Source organism: Pseudophryne corroboree, chromosome 3, assembly GCF_028390025.1.
Source record: "Pseudophryne corroboree isolate aPseCor3 chromosome 3, aPseCor3.hap2, whole genome shotgun sequence".
Classification (NCBI taxonomy): Eukaryota; Metazoa; Chordata; class Amphibia; order Anura; family Myobatrachidae; genus Pseudophryne; species Pseudophryne corroboree.
Genome location: NC_086446.1, coordinates 375,795,053 through 375,815,434, shown reverse-complemented (window position 1 = coordinate 375,815,434; position 20,382 = coordinate 375,795,053). Strand labels below are relative to the sequence as shown.

The 20,382-nt window shown below is 43.3% G+C and overlaps 1 pseudogene; it reads right to left on the bottom strand.

Annotated features, from left to right (window-relative positions):
* Nucleotides 1–2,108: 2,108 nt before the first annotated feature.
* Nucleotides 2,109–2,227, bottom strand: LOC134892498 (5S ribosomal RNA; annotated as a pseudogene).
* Nucleotides 2,228–20,382: the final 18,155 nt, after the last annotated feature.

Here is a 20,382-nt window from a genome sequence, read left to right as displayed (position 1 = left end):
ACCTTGCGATTTGCACTAACTTTCCTTTCAATTTTGACTATATTGTCAAAATCGCAAGGATAAAGCTCACCGTGTGTACACACCTGTACTCTCTCTGCACATACTACATCTGCCCCACCAGCAGTGCAACATGGTTTTGCCCAATTGCTAACTTTTTTTGGTTTGTTAACAACTCTGAATAACCCCCTAAGTTTATTATAGTCCTGGACAGTCGCAGGTTCTGGGTCAAAATTTAAGGTTTTGTATGAAACACTCAGAATAAGTATAAGCCTTGTCCACTTGATCTCTTGCCACCTTTCTCGATCAGCTGACTTTTTAAAGATGGTTAATAAGATCTCCACATTATATGCACCTGTCATTCAGTAGCGAATTTCCCATTAGGCATGTGAGGCTTGTGCCTAGGGGCGGAACTTGTTTGGGGGCGGCACTTGGATGCTTGTGTTGGTACTGTCAGCCTAAAAAGACTCTTTTCTGGGTGCACTCTTAGAATTAGTAAAACGAAGACTAGATTATTGTAAAGTTAAAACATATTAAATTGTGTTAGTGTATTATAAAATGATAATTCCACTTGCTGTATCCTGAACAGACATGTAAACACATAAACAATATACAAAAGTTAAAATATTAGCATCAATGGCCTCTCCATTACAATATTCAGGGTAAAACCATATGGTCATGAACCGATCACTCACCACTGTGGGTTCTGGGATCCGTCCGTTGCTGGTGCGGGTTGCTCGTGGTGCTGTGCGGCCGTGTGGGGATGCGGCGTGGTCATTTGCAGAAATGATGCAGGTTCTGGGAGCCGGGAGTGCATGGACCGAATGGCCGAAGACGCCGCTGTGTCTGCAGTATAGTAGGTGACCATGTTGGAGACCAAATGAGCACCTGAGAGCACTTGTGAAACACCTGTGGGTAAGTGTTAGCCAATCCTGTGCTTGTGCTGCCTCCAAGTAGGCTGGGATTATGTTACTCTGAGCCAGTGCTTTGTTGTTTCTACTCTGTGCCCTAACTCTGTGCTCTCCCCATGATATCCTGTGTTGTTCCAGTGGTCCTGATATTGCCTCCGCTCCCAGGGGTCTGCCTGCAGCCTTCACCGCAAGAGATCCACCAGCTCCCTGCTGTGCTGTCAGTTAATCGCTCTCCAAGTGGCAACAAGTGGAATCCCCAGAGTCCCGTGTGAGGTTTCTCTGTTCAGTGACTGCCTGCTATAATCACAGTCTGTGGAAGTTTCCACTTCATCCTGGTTCTCGTTCTCTCATCATCCAGTCTAACTCATTCTTCACCATTGTCGTCTGCTGCAGTTTCACAGTGCTTCAAGTGTTATCTTCACAACTTGCAAGTATTCCATTCAGTGTTGCATTTTCCTTGTTGCTGCAATCAAGGACAATTCTTCACAGCCTTCCAGTTTAACCTTTAAGCTTCAATACAAGTCTCTACATTTCTACATATTCATTTATGTCTACAATATCCAGTTAACACTCCTTACAGTTTGGCACCAATCATTGCTTCATTTGGACAATTCTTCTTTCATGCACAAGCCTATTTAAACTCAGTTGTATGAACATTTCTTCAATGCATCTTTAAGACTGTTTCTGCTTATCATTATACCATTCATTGCAAAACGTCAGTATACAGATGGTGACTAATAACTGTCATTTAACAACTTACTGTAATTGTTGCCTTTAATAAATATATGAAACAGAACTTTCTTCATCCTCCCTGTTTTCATCATACCCCAGCACCTACACCTTCGGTTGGTCCAGGGTTAATGGATTCGCAAAAACACTCGGTCCTAACACATATTATGGAGACCAGATGTAGATATAGGTGATCAAGACCCAAACTGGGTCAGTATGATGAAGACTCACGGGTATGCTTAGGAAAATTATTCAAATTTCATTGATTGAAAATTAGGGTTAAATAACCCCTATTCATATATTGATCTACAAAAGAATTTACACATTTAATGTTACCAATTAACATAACAATTCAACACTGGCCACCCCAAAAAATATTTGAAAGTATAGAAAAATTCAAAGTACACATTGTACAGAAAAGACCGTGAATCTGCTGTCAGTGTTAGGCACAGAGTATACTGAATACTCCAGAATCTACTAAACTGGGTCTTCCTAGGAGGTCTCCCATCCAAGTACTGACCAAGCCCAACACTGTTTAGCTTCCAAGATCAGATGGATTCGGGTGTATACAGTGTGGTATGATGGTAGAAAAACGATCACCCTTTCTACTCTGAGATCACTGATGAGAGTTCACATAATCAAAGATTGCAGGTGCACAATTCAAACACTACCAATTCATTAATAATAATCATTGCAATAAAATTTTGCATTTTGAGCGAGGTTCTTCGCATAGTTATGGCCATAAGTAATGGCTTGCCCACCACGTCCATGTGAGCTCATTAGTCGGGCAAGTACCTAATATTTTGGGGGTGTACAAATCTAGGGCACGGGACAACCCAAAATTAAGCAGCTGAGTGACCCCAGGGCAACACTAAAGTGAAAAATATATAATGAAAAAAGTGAAGATAGGTTAGTGAGAGAGGCTGCTGAAAACAGCAGGGGTAAATTAGTGAGCGGTAACGAGGTGAGAAATAAAATAGTGAGAAGTGAAAGTGAGAAATTAGTTACATTGAAACAAAACACATGATAGGGATGAAAGTAAATATGAAAATAAGTGTTAATCTGTGTTGCTCCTGAGGCCAAACAGCCACAGAAGTCATGAGGGCCCCACACCCCAGAAATCCACCCCCCATCTGATAATTGGATATACATTTGTGCAGGACTCACCTTGCTCTGCATGCAGTCTAAGAAATGTCAGGAACCTAAATAAAACCAATATATAGGACAGGTGGGCGTGGGGCTACCACCAAGCAGAAGGGGTCTCTGGCCTTCTATTGTGTATGTAAACACACAGCATAAGGTATACAGGGGAGGGGTCCTGGAGTGCACACCGGTAACGATAGGTGCGACCCTGCAGAGACCTTTCCGTAAGGGTTCACTATGGTATGCCGGCGGTCGAGCTCCCGGCGACCAGCATACCAGCGCCGGGAGCCCGACCGTCGGCTTACCGACAGTGTGGTGAGCGCAAATGAGCCCCTTGCGGGCTCGCTGCGCTCGCCACGCTATTTTATTCTCCCTCCAGGGGGGTCATGGACCCCCACGAGGGAGAATAAGTGTCGGTATGCCGGCTGTCGGGATCCCAGCGCCGGTATACTGTGCGCCAGGATCCCGTCAGTCGGCATACTGAAGACCACCCTTCCGTAATACTGCATACAAAAACAAAAGTAGCAGGTGCACAATTCAAACACTACCAATTTATTAATAATAATCATTGCAATCAATTTTTTTTATTTTGGGGGTAATTCCAAGTTGATCGCAGCAGGAACATTTTTAGCAGTTGGGCAAAACCATGTGCACTGCAGGGGGGGGGGCAGATGTAACATTTGCAGAGAGAGTTGGATTTGGGTGGGTTATTTTGTTTCTGTGCAGGGTAAATACTGGCTGCTTTACTTTTACACTGCAATTTAGATTGCAGATTGAACTCACCACACCCAAATCTATCTATCTCTGCACATGTTATATCTGCCCCCCCTGCAGTGCACATGGTTTTGCCCAACTGCTAAAAAATTTCCTGCTGCGATCAACTTGGAATTACCCCCTTTGAGCGAGGTTCTTCGCATAGTTATGGCCATAAGTAACGGCTCGCCCACCGTGTCCAGGTGACCTCATTAGTCGGGCAAGTCCCTAACACTTTGAGTTCACATAATATAAATATGTGAAGGAAATAAGAACAGAAAATGTTGGAATTAAATAGATGAATGGGAAGCACTACTCAGGCTTAGTAAATACGATGATGTAGTATTTCGCCCGGCCGATAAGGGCGGAGCCCTAGTGGTCCAAAATACATCTGACTACGTAGCAGAGTTGAACCGTCAGCTGGATGATATTCACACATATCGTAAACTAACACAGATCCAACAGCACGTTTTAAGCGGGAATTGGATCTCATTCTATCAAGGGCGCTTAATGATGGACAGTTAACTAAGGAAGAATGCGATGCATTAACAACTTCGTTTCCTGTTACACCTATCCTTTATTCCGTTCCTAAAATTCATAAGAACAGTCATATTCCACCAGCACGACCAATCATTTCTGCACGTGGTTCTCTTTATCAATGTGTTTGCATTTTTCTAGATTTTTATTTGCAGCCCTGTATTCAAGCTAGAGACTCCTGCCTAAAGGACACTACAGATTTACTAAACCAACTTGACAAGTTATCGGTGATTCCATCTAACTGTATACTGGCTACCATAGATGTCAGTAATCTGTATACGTGTATACCCCATGATCGAGGACTAGTGGCTGTGAGATCTTTAATTACTGATAACGTTGCATATAAGGGACCCAATATTGATATTTTTATGGAATTGTTACAACTTACAGCGTAATTATTTCATGTTTAATAACCAATATTTTCTTCAACTACAGGTTGAGTCTCCCTTATCCAAAATGCTTGGGACCAGAGGAATTTTGGATATCGGATTTTTCCGTATTTTGGAATAATTGCATACCATAATGAGATATCATGGTGATGGGACCTAAGTCTAAGAACAGAATGCATTTATGTTTCATATACACCTTATACACACAGCCTGAAGGTAATTTTAGCCAATATTTTTATAACTTTGTGCATTAAACAAAGTGTGTCTACATTCACACAATTCATTTATGTTTCATATACACCTTATACACAGCCTGAAGGTCATTTAATACAATATTTTTATTAACTTTGAGTATTAAACTAAGTTTGTGTACATTGAGCCATCAAAAAAACAAAGGTTTCACTATCTCAGTCTCACTCAAAAAAGTCCGTATTTCGGAATATTCCGTATTTCTGAATATTTGGATATGGGATACTCAACCTGTACAAGGTTGTTCCATGGGAAGTAACGTTTCCCCATCTTTCGCTAACAGTTTTATGTTTCAGATTGAAGATGATTTATTTTTTTCAGATACTGTAATTTCTTCTAACATATTACTTTATTTGCGGTTTATAGACGACCTGTTGCTCTTATGGACGGGTACTAAGGAAGCATTAATAATGTTGATTGAAACGCATAATGAGTCTCCATCTACTGTAAAACTGACATACTGTACTGACATGACCAGCGTCAATTATCTTGACGTACAAATTACGATTTGTGATAACAAAATTGTCACTAACATGCATGTGAAACAACATTTTACTCCCTTCCAGCCACCACCCTATTCCACTACGTAAAGGGCTCCCATACTCGCAAATGCTTAGAGTACGAAGAATAGTAAGTGATGAGACAAAAGTAGGTGCAGCATTAGATAAAATGATAGCAAAATTTGCAGATAGAGGTTATCAGCTCTCTGAACTGCATTCCATAAAAACTAAGGTCATGAGAATACCTCGGTCAAAACTGTTAAGTAAAGAAAAAGACAGGTCAAAATAAATTTATTTGGGTCAATAAATTTAACACCCTAAGTCACAAAATGAATCACATCAGTAAAAACTTCTGGCCAATTATACAATCTGACAAACAGTTGAGTTCATTATCTAATACTAGTTTAATGCCTGTCTACAAACGTGGACACAATTTGCGTGATCATTTAGTTAAAACTAACATCCAATTTCCAGTACCTGTGGTATCTACTTCCAAAACCTTTTTGAATCCTCAAAAGGCAGGATGTGTTAAGTGCCTGGGTTGCACTACTTGCAACCATATGATAGTGGGTACCAGTTTCTGCCACCCCTATACGGGCAAACGTTATAAAATTCGCTACAGGCTGACATGTTCCACCAAATTTGTAATTCATCTGTTAAGTTGTCCATGTGGCCTACATTATGTAGGCAAGACTGAATGCTCATTCAAAGAGCGCATGGCTGGTCACCGTGCGTCCATCAGAGCAGCTTTATCAACTGGCAGAAGCGACCAACCAGTCGCACGACATTTTTTAAATGCTAAACATTCACTAGCTGTCCTCAGACATCAGATTATAGATCATGTTCCTCCGCTTAAACGAGGAGGTAACAGGGGACTCATGTTACTCAAAGCTGAAGCCAGATGGATTTTTTTATTGGACAATCTGTCGCCCAGAGGGCTCAATGAGCACTCTGGTTTACATTGTTTCCTTTAAATATTGACGCACGTTTTTTGTATACATATATTTGTCCATTACTATATATTTTGATAGTCTATTATATGATTCCAATACATGGTTCCCTATAGGGCCCTAACTGTGTTTCTCTTTAAACCAAATAATTTATCAGTATGATATGACATGGTTTAATATAGCAAATTTTTTTCCCATGACATAATGTAATTTTTGGCATTTTTCCTTAAGGGTTAAAAGGGTGCATCAGTAGGTTAACACTTCAAGTTACCATTTCTACTATCGCAGCTCTTAGCAGACTGTGCATCACTTTGTATCCATATATGCTGTTATATGTTGCTTTATTTTGTCACTTTATGTGCTTAAAATGTTGCTAGTTATCCAAGCCAATCTCAAACATTGAAGTGCAACAATTTTGTTATGCACTATACAGCTTACGCTGCTATTTGTTTACACAGGTGGTCCGGGGTTCTCCATGACACCGCGGCCGGCGCGGCTCCGTGACGTCATCATTGATGGACTGAGACCCGGCGGACGGCGGGCGCCATGGACTCCCTCGGACGAGTATAAAGGTATGTACTGTAATTGTTTGTCTTTTATGTCCTGATGAAAATGTTTATTTGAACAACATTGAAACGTTGACCGCACATTGACTGTGTCTCATCATTTCCCTATTTGGGAGCCGTGAGTGCGGCTGACTGCTTTGTATATTTATGGACACCCAATTTGGGTTGTTACGTGGAGGGCACCAGCTTATTTACTATCTATTATCTTTGGATGGAGTGCTGCTGATTTCTACACAATATATATTTATATATAGGTGAAGAAGTCAGCGGCACTCAGCAGACGGAATGATAAATAGAAAGTGTCTTTATTAGCGCTAATAAAGACACTTTCTATTTATCATTCCGTCTGCTGAGTGCCGCTGACTTCTTCACCTATCTACTTGGATCTTGCCACAGATCACAGAGGGCACCGCAGCAAGTATTACGCCATATACCCACTTGAGTGCCGAACCTAACCGCTATCTATATTTATATATATATATTTCCTAACAAATTGTAATAGCAGGAGTGTGTGTGTGTGTGTGTGTGTGTATATATATATATATATATATATATATATACATATATAGCTATATATGGATATATGTATATCTTGAGGATGGAAATAGATAATCATATCATGTGTGGGATCATATTGTTCAGAGTCATGTAAACATTAATCTGGTGGGTATAAGAATATTATCATATATTGCAACATTAAGTTAGAAATAATACCACATTTATGTATGATTAGTGTGATGGGTTTAACTGGTCATGGGGCGGGAACTCAGATGCAAACAACAAAAATCACATCTTAAGTCTTAGCCATCGCCCACCTCTTGAGCTGACCAATGATCCCCGGTGCACAGGATATGTCCCACCCCCGAACCAATGGAAGAAGAGCACACAGTGTCTATTGTATTATGTTTTGATCCACTGTATAAAAAGCCAGCTGCAGGCCAGGCCACTATCACAGACTCTGAAGGTCATCTCCCTTGATGACTGAGGACCGGCCGGGAAGCGCAGGCGAAACCAAAATGTATGTACCATTGACTGTAGCCATTTTTCTATTGTATTGTATTGTATTGTTATTGCAACCCCCTTTCAGTAATTATATGTTGGTGTGTCAGAACCCGGCATTTTAAATACAATCTGGTGTCGTGTCTCTTTTTCCCTGCTAAGGTTATAAGTGTAATTCAGTCACACGTGTAGCTGCTAAGTGCTCACGGAGTATCTTTGGGTGTGTACGCGCTGCGTGTACTTTGTACAGCCAGCGCGGCGTTAGTACGCAAAGTGCATACACGGTACGGGGCTTTGTACGCTAATGGTGTAAAAAGTACGTAGGCTAAGGATTAATTACAGCAGCCGCAGCGGCTCCATTTAAAGTGTATTAAATGTCTTTTTAAGGTATTGCTTTTAGTCCTGTATGTAAATCAGCGTTTACAGAATTTAATATTTTAACTTTTGTATATTGTTTATGTGTTTACATGTCTGTTCAGGATACAAGTGGAATTATCATTTTATAATACACTAATAAAATGTAATATGTTTTAACCTTACAATAATCTAGTCTTTGTTTGACTAATTCTAAGAGTGCACCCAGAAAAGAGCCTTCTTTTCTTTTTGTTGCCTTGTCTAGTATTAATTCTGACTCAGGGTGCAAACCAATAAAAACACTAATTGGGAATAACTATCCCCACAATTGTTTAATTTTGGTTTTCTATAAATATTTATCATCATTTCACGATCAGTGTGGCATCTCAAAAACCTCTAAGTGTTATAGTTAGTGGCTTTTTTAAATTATTCTTTTAAATTAGTTATCATCAAATGAGTGCTTATAACCAATCAATAAAAATAATACAATTAGGCAGGCAGGAGGCGGCCATTACTGTTGTGCCTAGGGGCAGCCTCACGCCTAAATCACTGCCTGTCATTTCTTGAAGGAAGCAGCTTGAAGAAATTGAATAGCTGGGCTTGGTTTAGCCTAACATGCACTCATATTCCCAGCTGTTAGACCACCTCCTGTAGGATCTGGGTGTTCTTAACACAGCTAACCATGTAGCAACACTTTTGCTTCCTTGGTACATTGCTGAGTTCTGGTATCTCGGCCCCCCGCATGTGCAGAGATGAACGCAGATCTGGCTGCGTATGCATCCATCTGTGTTCATCTCTGAATAACCCCCAAAGTACCATCCAATCAGCTCCTAACTGACTTTTTCAAACACAGCCTGTAATGTGGGCCATAATCTGTAAAATTGATAAATTATTTATGGCAATAAATTAGTCCCATTTTCCACATGGACTTATTGTAGGCTCGACAATAGATATGTTACTTTTTCACCATTTGGCATTTACAGACTATGGGGGCAATTCCAAGTTGATCGCAGCAGGATTTTTGTTAGCAATTGGGCAAAACCATGTGCACTGCAGGGGAGGCAGATATAACATGTGCAGAGAGAGTTAAATTTGGGTGGGGTGTGTTCAATCTGCAATCTAATTTGCAGTGTAAAAATAAAGCAGCCAGTATTTACCCTGCACAGAAATAAAATAACCCACCCAAATCTAACTCTTTCTGCACATGTTATATCTGCCTCCCCTGCAGTGCACATGGTTTTGCCCAATTGCTATCAAAAATCCTGCTGCGATCAACTTGGAATTACCCCCTATATGGGGGGAATTCAATTAGCCCCCAAAATATGTCTGCTGAAAAAAACACAGGCTTTTACCATGATTTTTGTCCAATGTTATTTTCAGGCATTCCAATTAGAGCTAATTTTATTTAAAAAAAAATACATTCTTTTTCGTGTAAAAACGCATAGGATCTAGGATAAGTTCTCAAACCTATGTGTTTTGGCAGTCACAATCGTAAAAACAGGGTACTTATCTGGGATTTGTTTTCTGGACCTCAGCAGATCCTGAAAAAAGTATCTGATAAGTGACAGTGTCGTGCTGCCTTCGGTGCTGGTTGAATAGCCCCAGGGATAAATTAGCTTGCTGTAAATTACTGTGGCCAATTGAATTCCCCCTATATGCTTTTACTGTGGCAAACAAGACTGTATACATTCTTATTGCTTCTCTGGAGAGGGCAAAGTATCTCTTAATTGGTGAGATCACCAGAAAATAAACATAATATAATTTATATATTTGACATTGGTATTCTTTTTTAGTTCACACTTGACTTATTCTCTCTACCGTTTGTTTTCATGTCTACATTTATTTTGTATACTTTTTATATCCTGTTGTTCTCCACTGTGGAATCACTGTTGCATAATAATAATAATAATAACATTATTAATAATAATAATAATAATAATAATACATTTGGACTGTGCTTATACTAATATATTGTTATACAGTCTATCAAAGTTTGTCTTTCATTTTTCATTTAAAAATCTTCTATACTTCATAGTATTTTTTTCCCTGTTTGCCTCCATTAGTTTGGCAGCATTACTTATACCATCATTTATGCACTTACTCTGAGAGTACTTTCTCATTTAGATACAATAGCCTTTATTTTAAATCACACATTTCTTAGCAGCCATACCCAGTACCTTCAGTCACATTCTCCTTTATTTAAAGCACACTTTTCAAAATACTGTCAAACACATGACCTTCCATATTGCAGTCAGATTCTGTACTCATGTAGCTATTTGCTCCTGTATGGAATGTATGAGAGTATTTTTAAATATGTGCCTTATATAAAGGAATGTGTGACTGAAGGTGATTATGGATTTGATGAGATGGGGAAGGCCAAGTGATCACAGGTATTAAAGAGGAGGAAGTTGCAAGTGGGATTGATTAAAACAGAAAGTAGACAGATGCTGTTATGCACACCAGTGCCAGCAGGAATGTACTGGTGTCTGAACGGTGAGGGATGCAAAACAAATGAACTCACAGACAGACTGGGGAATATGACATTACATACACAGAAGGTGATAGGGTAACAAAATAAACACAAAGTGAACAGAGAAGCCCAAAGGCTAAGAAACTGGGTGTCTCCCTAGTATTAGGAATGCTCAGATGGAAAGAAGCGAGATGTAATGATTTAATACGTAGAGAACCCGAAATGCTGTTGCTAAGGGCAACAGCAAAACCCTAAAGGGTTACCAACGGGTGTGGCAGTAAACTCCTTGGTCAGAGATGGAATAATAGACACAAGGAGAGTCTCCACAATCCTAGTCCTCACTTGCAGTGCACTGGTTCAGCTTACTGCCACTAAACTGACACCTGAACACCTTGCACAGTGAGAAAGGATTTTGGCAGGCAAGTCTGAGAATACAGCCGCAAACCTGCTAGGTTCACAGAGTAGCAAAAGAACCCCAGCAGGTTAAACGACTGACTCCAGTCTTACTGCTAGGTCTGGATTGGCAGAGTGTAATACCAAATCCCAAGGCCTATTTGCAGTAAGCAACAAACAAATACAAAGTTTACACAGTACTAGCTAGCTTTCAGGAACTGACTAACCAACAGAGATTCAGCAGCATCTGCCTAACCTGAGAAGAGGGTTTATATAGCAGGTGCTGTCCACGCCCCACTCAGACCTCACAGACTGTGAGCACAAAAACCAGCACCGGATCCCCTGCCGTGCACAGAGCCTGTAACCACCGCACAGCAAAAGACCCGAACTGGAGTATCAGCTACGCTCAGGTTACTCCGCTAGCACTTGTCTCCCGGTTGCCATGACGACGTGGCAGCACAGAGCAGGAGACCCTAACAGTACCCCCCCTCTGACGAGGGGTCAAAGAACCCCTACCACCGGGTTTATCGGGGAACTGCGAGAAGAAAGAGCGTAACAGTCTGGGGGCATGAAGATCACAACTGCGCACCCACGACCGCTCCTCCGGGCCATACCCCTTCCAGTGCACCAAAAATGACAGCCGACCCCGAACCATCTTGGAGTCAAGAATCCTTTCAACAACAAACTCCCTCTGGCCACGTATCAGAAGAGGGGAAGGTCTTCCACTGGAAGAAGGATTACTAATCGCCCGTTTTAAAAGGGAACAATGAAATGTTTTATTGATACCCAAAGAACGGGGTAGATCTAACTGAAATGCCACCGGATTGATAACCCTAGTGATCTTATAAGGACCGATGAACCGGGGGCCTAACTTATGAGATGGCTGTCTCAACTTCAAATTCTTGGTAGACAACCAGACGAAGTCTCCTAATTTGAAGCTGCAGGGTCTTTTCCGCTTATCAAAAACCCTTTTGGTCACTAATGACACAGACACAAGGGCTTTCTTCACTTTCCTCCAAATACCTCTAAGGACCGAAACCACAGAGGAACCACCAGGCGTGGAGTCCAGGGGGTCAAAAGAATTGGCCTTAGGATGATGCCCATACACACAAAGGAAGGGAGAGATCCCTGTAGCAGAGTGTGCCGCGTTGTTATAGGCAAACTCCGCCATGGACAGATGAGCAACCCAGTCAGTCTGACACTTGGAGACATAACACCTGAGGAACTGCTCCAAGGACTGGTTCACCCTTTCAGTCTGCCCATTAGACTGCGGATGGTAGCCTGACGACAAGCTGACAGAAATCTGGAGATCGGAACAAAATGCCCTCCAGAATTTGGCCACAAACTGGGATCCGCGGTCAGAGACCACATCAAGTGGCAACCCGTGGAGGCGCACAACATGCAGCATAAATAGTTCAGACAGGCGTCTGGCCGATGGCAGCCCAACCAATGGAACGAAGTGCGCCATCTTCGAAAACCTGTCAACGACAACCCAGATGGCTGTCATCCCCGAGGATTTGGGCAAGTCCACCACAAAATCCATTGAAATGTGGGTCCATGGCTTAGATGGAATAGAGAGTGGATGTAATGGGCCAACAGGAACCCCTCTAGGAGTCTTATTTCGGGCACAGATGTCACATGCCCGAACCCACTGATCCACATCCCTAGCCACCGAGGGCCACCACACCGCCCTAGATAGCAACTCCCGAGTTCTGGCAATACCCGGGTGACCTGCCGACTTCTTGGCATGGAATTCCAGGAACACTCGCTGTCTTAACCTAGGAGGCACAAACAAAAGACCTACCGGAAGGTCTGGAGGAGCCTGCTCCTGTGCTCTAAGGACTAATGACAAGAGGTCCTGGGTAATGCCCACTTTAATACATGATGGGGACACAATGGGCAATGGCTCCTCGGTGGTCTCCTGGATTGGAGCAAAACTCCGCGAGAGCGCATCAGCCTTGATGTTTTTTGACCCAGGGCGATATGTTATCAAAAAATTAAAGCGAGCAAAAAACAAAGCCCATCGTGCCTGCCTGGCATTGAGGCGCATCGCTGACTCTAAATATGCCAAATTCTTATGGTCGGTGAGAATTGAGACCACAAACTTAGCCCCCTCAAGCCAGTGTCTCCACTCCTCGAGTGCATCCTTAATAGCCAACAATTCCCGGTTACCCACGTCATAATTCATCTCGGCAGGCGAAAATTTACGGGAAAAGTAAGCACAGGGATGAAGGCGATTATCAGACACCCCCATCTGAGAGAGCACTGCCCCAATACCCATCTCAGAGGCATCCACCTCCACCACAAAAGGACGCTCTGGATCTGGGTGTCGCAGCACCTTGGCCGAGACAAATGCCCTTTTGAGACGGGCAAAAGCCGCTTTGGCCTCACAAGACCAGTGAGCAACATCCGCCCCTTTCTTAGTGAGTGCCACCAAGGGCGCCACTATAGACGAAAATCCAGCGATAAATCGTCTATAAAAATTTGCAAAGCCCAGAAAACGCTGAAGCGCCTTCAAACTAGTGGGCTGCACCCAATCCAGGACTGCCTGTACCTTGGAACCCTCCATTTGGAAACCTTCTGGGGAGATAATATATCCTAGAAATGCGATTTGCTGAACTTCAAATTCGCACTTCTCCAGCTTCGCCTTAAGCTGGTGGTCTCTGAGTTTCTGGAGGACTAAGCGTACATGCTTCCGATGTTCCTCCAGGGAATTGGAGAAGATTAGGATCTCATCTAAGTATACAACTAAGAATCTATCCAAATATTCCCTGAGCACATCGTTCATGAAGTCCTGGAAGACTGCCGGGGCATTACAGAGCCCAAAAGGCATCACCAAATATTCATAATGCCCTGAGTGGGTATTAAAGGCAGTCTTCCATTCATCCCCCTCTCTTATTCGGATTAGATTGTACGCACCGCGTAGGTCAATCTTAGAAAAAATGGTGGCAGTACGAAGCTGGTCAAACAAGACCGAAATGAGAGGCAGTGGGTATGAGTTTTTAATCGTGATACGGTTCAATTCCCTGAAGTCGATGCAGGGTCGCAACGAACCGTCCTTTTTACCCACGAAGAAGAACCCCGACCCAACTGGAGACTGTGAAGGTCTGATAAATCCCTTAGCCAAGTTCTCCTGAATGTACTCTGCCATAGCCTGAGTCTCAGGACGTGACAGGGAGTACAACCTGCTCTTGGGAAGCTTAGCATTCGGCAAAAAATCAATGGCACAGTCATAGGGGCGATGGGGAGGTAGTACCTCTGCAACTCTTTTGGAGAACACGTCCGCAAAATCTGCATAACATCCTGGCAATCCTGGCAAACTTAGCTGCGAAAGCCTGACTGGAAGGCTCAAACAACTCCTGAAACAATCAGTACCCCAACTAAGAATCTCCCCAGAGACCCAGTCAAATTGAGGATTGTGGACCCTTAACCAGGGTAACCCCAACACCAATGGGGCAAAAGTACAGACAGTCACATAAAAGGACAATTTTTCAGAGTGTGTGGCTCCAATAAACAAAGAAATCTGGCTAGTGCAAGAGGTAATTTTACCCTGGGATAATGGTTCCCCGTTTAACCCACAAATCTCAATTTCCGATGCCAAGGGTACTAAGGGAACAGAGTGTTTCAGGGCGAATTGGCGGTCCATAAAACCCCCGTCGGCCCCACTGTCCACAAAGGCCTCAGTCTTGACAGTTTGACCGAGGATCTTCAAGGTCACCGGAATGATAAAAGTCTTCTTGGGAAATTCTGACTTCTGGCCTGACAGGATATTTCCCATCACCCTCAGGCCCTGAAGTTTTCCGGCTTTTCTGGACATGATACTACCACATGACCTTTATTCCCACAGTACAAACATAACCCCTGCTGTCTCCTCCGCGTCTTCTCACGCGAGGAGATGCGGGTAGCCCCAATCTGCATAGGCTCCTCGGAAAATTCCTCAGAGTCTGAGGTTCCCTTGGGAAAGAAGGAAACCTCGGTCTCCCTTTCAAGCCTGCGCTCTCTCAGCCATCTATCCACCCGAATGGATAACTGCATGAGCTGATCCAAGCTATCAGGCAAGGGATATTGTACCAGTTGGTCTTTTAACTGGTTAGAAAGACCTCTTCGGTACTGGTGTATCAGGGCTGGGTCATTCCACTGGGTATCATGGGCCAACCTCCGAAACTCCGTACAATAAACCTCAACTGGCCTTCGCCCTTGCTTAAGGATCGAAATCTGAGCCTCGGCTGAGGCCGTCTTGTCAGGGTCATCATACAACATGCCCAGTGCCGTAAAAAAAGCATCAACACTTTTAAGCGACGGACAGTCAGGCTGCAACCCATATGCCCAGACCTGTGGGTCTCCTTGTAGCAAGGAAATCACTATGCCCACCCGCTGAATCTCCGACCCAGAAGACTGAGGCCTAAGCTGGAAATATAGCTTGCAGCTCTCCTTGAAACAAAAGAACTGCGAGCGATCTCCAGAAAAACGATCCGGGAGATTTACTTTCGGCTCCTTAACCCCTGAAGGTACTGCTGCTGCGGGAGCTCCGCCAGCGGCCTGCGAGGTGTGCATTTTAATGGAAAAATCATTAAATTGTCGAGTCAGGACCTGCACCTGATCGACCACCTGTTGCAAAGTATTTTGAGGGGTATGCTCCATATTCCTACAAAATTTCAACAGGAGTATTAGGCTGCTGAATATGTTATGCACACCAGTGCCAGCAGGAATGTACTGGTGTCTGAACGGTGAGGGATGCAAAACAAATGAACTCACAGACAGACTGGGGAATATGACATTACATACACAGAAGGTGATAGGGTAACAAAATAAACACAAAGTGAACAGAGAAGCCCAAAGGCTAAGAAACTGGGTGTCTCCCTAGTATTAGGAATGCTCAGATGGAAAGAAGCGAGATGTAGTGATTTAATACGTAGAGAACCCGAAATGCTGTTGCTAAGGGCAACAGCAAAACCCTAAAGGGTTACCAACGGGTGTGGCAGTAAACTCCTTGGTCAGAGATGGAATAATAGACACAAGGAGAATCTCCACAATCCTAGTCCTCACTTGCAGTGCACTGGTTCAGCTTACTGCCACTAAACTGACACCTGAACACCTTGCACAGTGAGAAAGGATTTTGGCAGGCAAGTCTGAGAATGCAGCCGCAAACCTGCTAGGTTCACAGAGTAGCAAAAGAACCACAGCAGGTTAAACGACTGACTCCAGTCTTACTGCTAGGTCTGGATTGGCAGAGTGTAATACCAAATCCCAAGGCCTATTTGCAGTAAGCAACAAACAAATACAAAGTTTACACAGTACTAGCTAGCTTTCAGGAACTGACTAACCAACAGAGATTCAGCAGCATCTGCCTAACCTGAGAAGAGGGTTTATATAGCAGGTGCTGTCCACGCCCCACTCAGACCTCACAAACTGTGAGCACAAAAACCAGCACCGGATCCCCTGCCGTGCACAGAGCCTGTAACCACCGCACAGCAAAAGACCCGAACCGGAGTATCAGATACGCTCAGGTTACTCCGCTAGCACTTGTCTCCCGGTTGCCATGACGACGTGGCAGCACAGAGCAGGAGACCCTAACAGATGCTGAAGAACAGCGCCCCCTGCTTTTAGGTGAACTGTGCAGTGGCACGTGTTGCACCACTCTAGTTATGGCCCTGAGGATGAGTATGTAGTCAATGGGTTCAATCTTTATCTCCCTGTTTGATGAATTGTCTATGAGAAAGAATTTTCGTCCAAGAGAGAACCATACATAGGGATCTATTCATGAAGCAGTGAAAAGTGTGGAGAAGTGAGCCAGTGGAGAAGTTGCCCATGGCGCCAAATCAGCATTGAAGTAACAGTTATAATTTGCATACAAATGTACAGACCAGCTGATTGGTTGCCATGGGCAATTCCTCCACAGGCTCACTTCTCCACTCTTTTCACTGCTTTATGAATAGACCCCATAGGATCTTACACTTCAGATTGTATTTTTGGGCACATTCATTTTATTAATAATTAACTTTATTTTGTCATCTAATAATAGTTACTCCAACAGGACTTTATGTGGTGTTTGTTTGCCTGGGTAACCTGCAATATACAGTAATGTACCATTCACAATATACCTAACATAATATTTTTTACTACTGTTGTCTTTCTAGAGGTCGGTGATCCTCAAGGGGAGGACAAAGGCTGCTACCCTATATGTGCCACTATATTAAAATTTTCTTTTCTGTTAAATTGTCCATGTTGTCAGGTTCACCTGGCTTGCGTTTTTGTATTTCCTATCTTGAAAGTGTATGTCTAAAGCATACCTTTCAACTGTATTCGGACGCTGTCCCGCTGTCCTACCCGCGGGCAGCAGTGTCCCGCGGGCGGGGGGGGGGGGCAGTTGGGAGAGCCTTTGATCACCCGCTGCTCTGCAGAGCACTGTTTTGTGGTTGGGAGAGATGGCGCTCACTGGGGAACAGTTTGGGTAAGTGATGCTAGTACTGGAGGTGTCCTACCTCCTTTTTTAGATATGGAAGGAAAAAATGGTCAGCGCACTTTGGGGATGTGGATACCAAGGAAAAAGGGGGAGGGGGAAGGAATGGGTGACAAATTGCAAAATGTCTATTTTTGCATAAGGAGTGTCAATGATGGCTGTAAACCCTATGTGTACAATGATAATCGTGAGACAGAATAAACTGTATTTGTTTATTATTATGGCTTATGTGAAACCCTCTTCAGGTGTGTCGCGCAGACCACCCTTTATAAGTGTACCCTCCTAATGGTATACCCTGTTCAGAAGGACCCCAGCTGGGGTTAATGTTGGGTGTACCCTGGTATGGGTCACCTTTACCATAGGTGTGGTGTGCCTATGTGTATTAGTCTGATGTAAATGAGTGTGACAGTTTGCGGCGTCCCGCCTGTCAGACTCTCACTGTTGTGCTCGGCTGGAGGTAGCGGGTGTGGGGCTGTGTAAGTTTCACTTACCGCCGGGGGCAGGCTGGTGCGCCTACCGCCGGTTTCTGCAGTCCCGTCCCGCGTCCTACGCTGCCTCCGCGAGTCCTGTCTGCATCTCCGGTCCCCGGCTCGATTGCAGGCGCTGCTGTATTCCTCCTGCTCGCGGGTCCCGTCTGCTACTTCCTGGTGTCGGCGTCACGTGCTGGGTCACGTGAGCGGGCGAAGTTGTCCGGAATCGTGTGCTCTCCCTCTCCGGCCTGAGAGGGGGATCTGTGGTGTAGTGACAGGGTAAAAAAGTCTGTGTTTAGGGTGTGTATCAGGTCTCCAACGCGTTTCAGCATACGTGCCTTTTTCTAGGATTACATCCCTGATACTCTGGATTGCTTTTAAGCCAATGTCTAATCCGTGATTGGTTGTTAGTGGGTGCCACCCTCTTTGGCAATGGAATGTTCCTTGTCCATCATTTGTCAATAAAGTTCACTGAAATTTATTCAAAGTCTGTCCGATTTATCTGAATGTCTTAATGAATACATGAATCCTATTGTGTGTATATTTACAGAGTCATAAATAATGAATGATAATTATGAAAGAAAAGGGGGGGTTTGCACAGATCTTCTTTTAGTAAATGTGATAATTTGCACACCCTAATGGTTTGCAGATTTACAAATAGCTGAAAAGTGTGTATAGATTAATGGTGAATGTTCACACATGTCCTTAAATCAAATATGTGGACTCCTGTATTTTGCATGTCAGGGGTCTAATTGTTATGATAATTGGAAAGTATGCCTCACGCAAAATGTATTTGTCACCAATCTTCTATAATATACCCTTATTGTTACCCCTTAATGAATGATACCTGTTGCAGTATAGTATGGTCTGTCCTGTGTTTGATTGTAACTAAGGGCCCATTCGTCCCCCTTTACACAGAGTGAACACACGTATTTTGGTAGATTCGTGGGATATACTGTGGAACAGGGGGGGGGGGGGGGTCCAATTTCTGTTGTGCAACCTTCAAGTGTATTCTACCTTATTACATAACTGAGGTGATATTGTATTCTATGTTCAGACCCTTCGGTGTAAGGGTCTTCAAAGTGTAGATCCATTTGAGTTCTTCCCTATTGATTTTTTTTATATAGTCTCCTCCTCGCCAATTCTTGGTTACTTGCTATATTGCCATAAATTGTATGTGTGTGGGGTCTTGCATGTGTTTGTCTTTAAAGTGTTGTGATACACTGTGTTTCTCGTAACCTCTTTTTATATTTTGTATATGTTCTGCTATCCTGATCTTGAGTGTCCTAATCGTGCGTCCAATGTATTGGAGTCCGCATGGACATGTGATGAGGTATATGACCCCTTTTGTGTGGCATGATAGCTCTTCCTTAACCATGTGTTTCTGTCCTGTGGTGTTTGAGGTGAATTCAGTAATGCTTTTGGTAGTTCTTGAGTGAGCGGTCCTACAGCCTAGACATGAACCACAATGGTGGAACCCCTGTCTTTTGGTCGCACCATGTAGTTTCATCTGATGGGTCTCTGATGGGGGAATATGGTTATGTACTAATTTTGTTCTTAAGTCGGGGGCCTTCCTGTACACCACTTTTGGTTGTGGGGGTAGGATTCTGGCTAGTGTCTCGTCCTGCATTAGGATGGCCCAATGTTTCTTTATGCTCTGTTTGATTTTTCCAGCTGCAGTGTTGTATTGTGTCACAAAATAAATGTCATCTCCTTTCTTTGCTTGGTTCTTGTCTTTATATGTTAAAAGTGTTTCTCTATCTGTCTCTTCCAATTCCTGATATGCCTTGTCTACAGTCTCTTTTGTCGTACCTTTTCTCAAGGAATTTCTGTTTTAACTCCTTTCCCTGTTCCTTGTAATCATCTATCTGTGTGCAATTTCTCCTCAATCGTGTAAATTGTCCTACGGGAATGCTTTTAAGCCAGTTGGGGTGATGGCTGCTGGTAGATAGAATATAGCTGTTCACGTCCACTGGTTTGTGGTGTGTGCGTGTTTCTATTCTGTTGTTGACAATGTGGATGTCTAGATCCAGGAAGATCGCCTTCTCTTTACTGTAGGTGGTGGTGAATTGCAAATTCCGGTCATTGTCATTAATGTAGGATATGAATTCCTGTAGGTCTTTTTCGGTCCCTTTCCAAATGAACAGTATGTCGTCTATAAAACGGCGCCAGAGCACCAGGTTTGCCCCAAAGCCATGCCCCTGCCAGATGTTATCCTCCTCCCACTTGCTCATGAACAGGTTGGCATTACTCGGGGCAAACCTGATCCCCATAGCCGTCCCTGTCCGCTGTTTGTAGTAAGCATTGTCAAACCAGGTATAGTTATGTTCTAGGATAAATGTAATGGCCTTTAGAATGAACTCTGTCTGTGTTTGTTGAAGTGTCTCGTATTTTAGGAGAAAATGCCTTGTGCTTTCGGTGCCTTGTGTGTGTTCTATAACTGTATATAAGGATGTTACGTCGCTGGTCACCAATAGCATATCTTCTGTCCATGTTATGTCTTGCAGTAGTT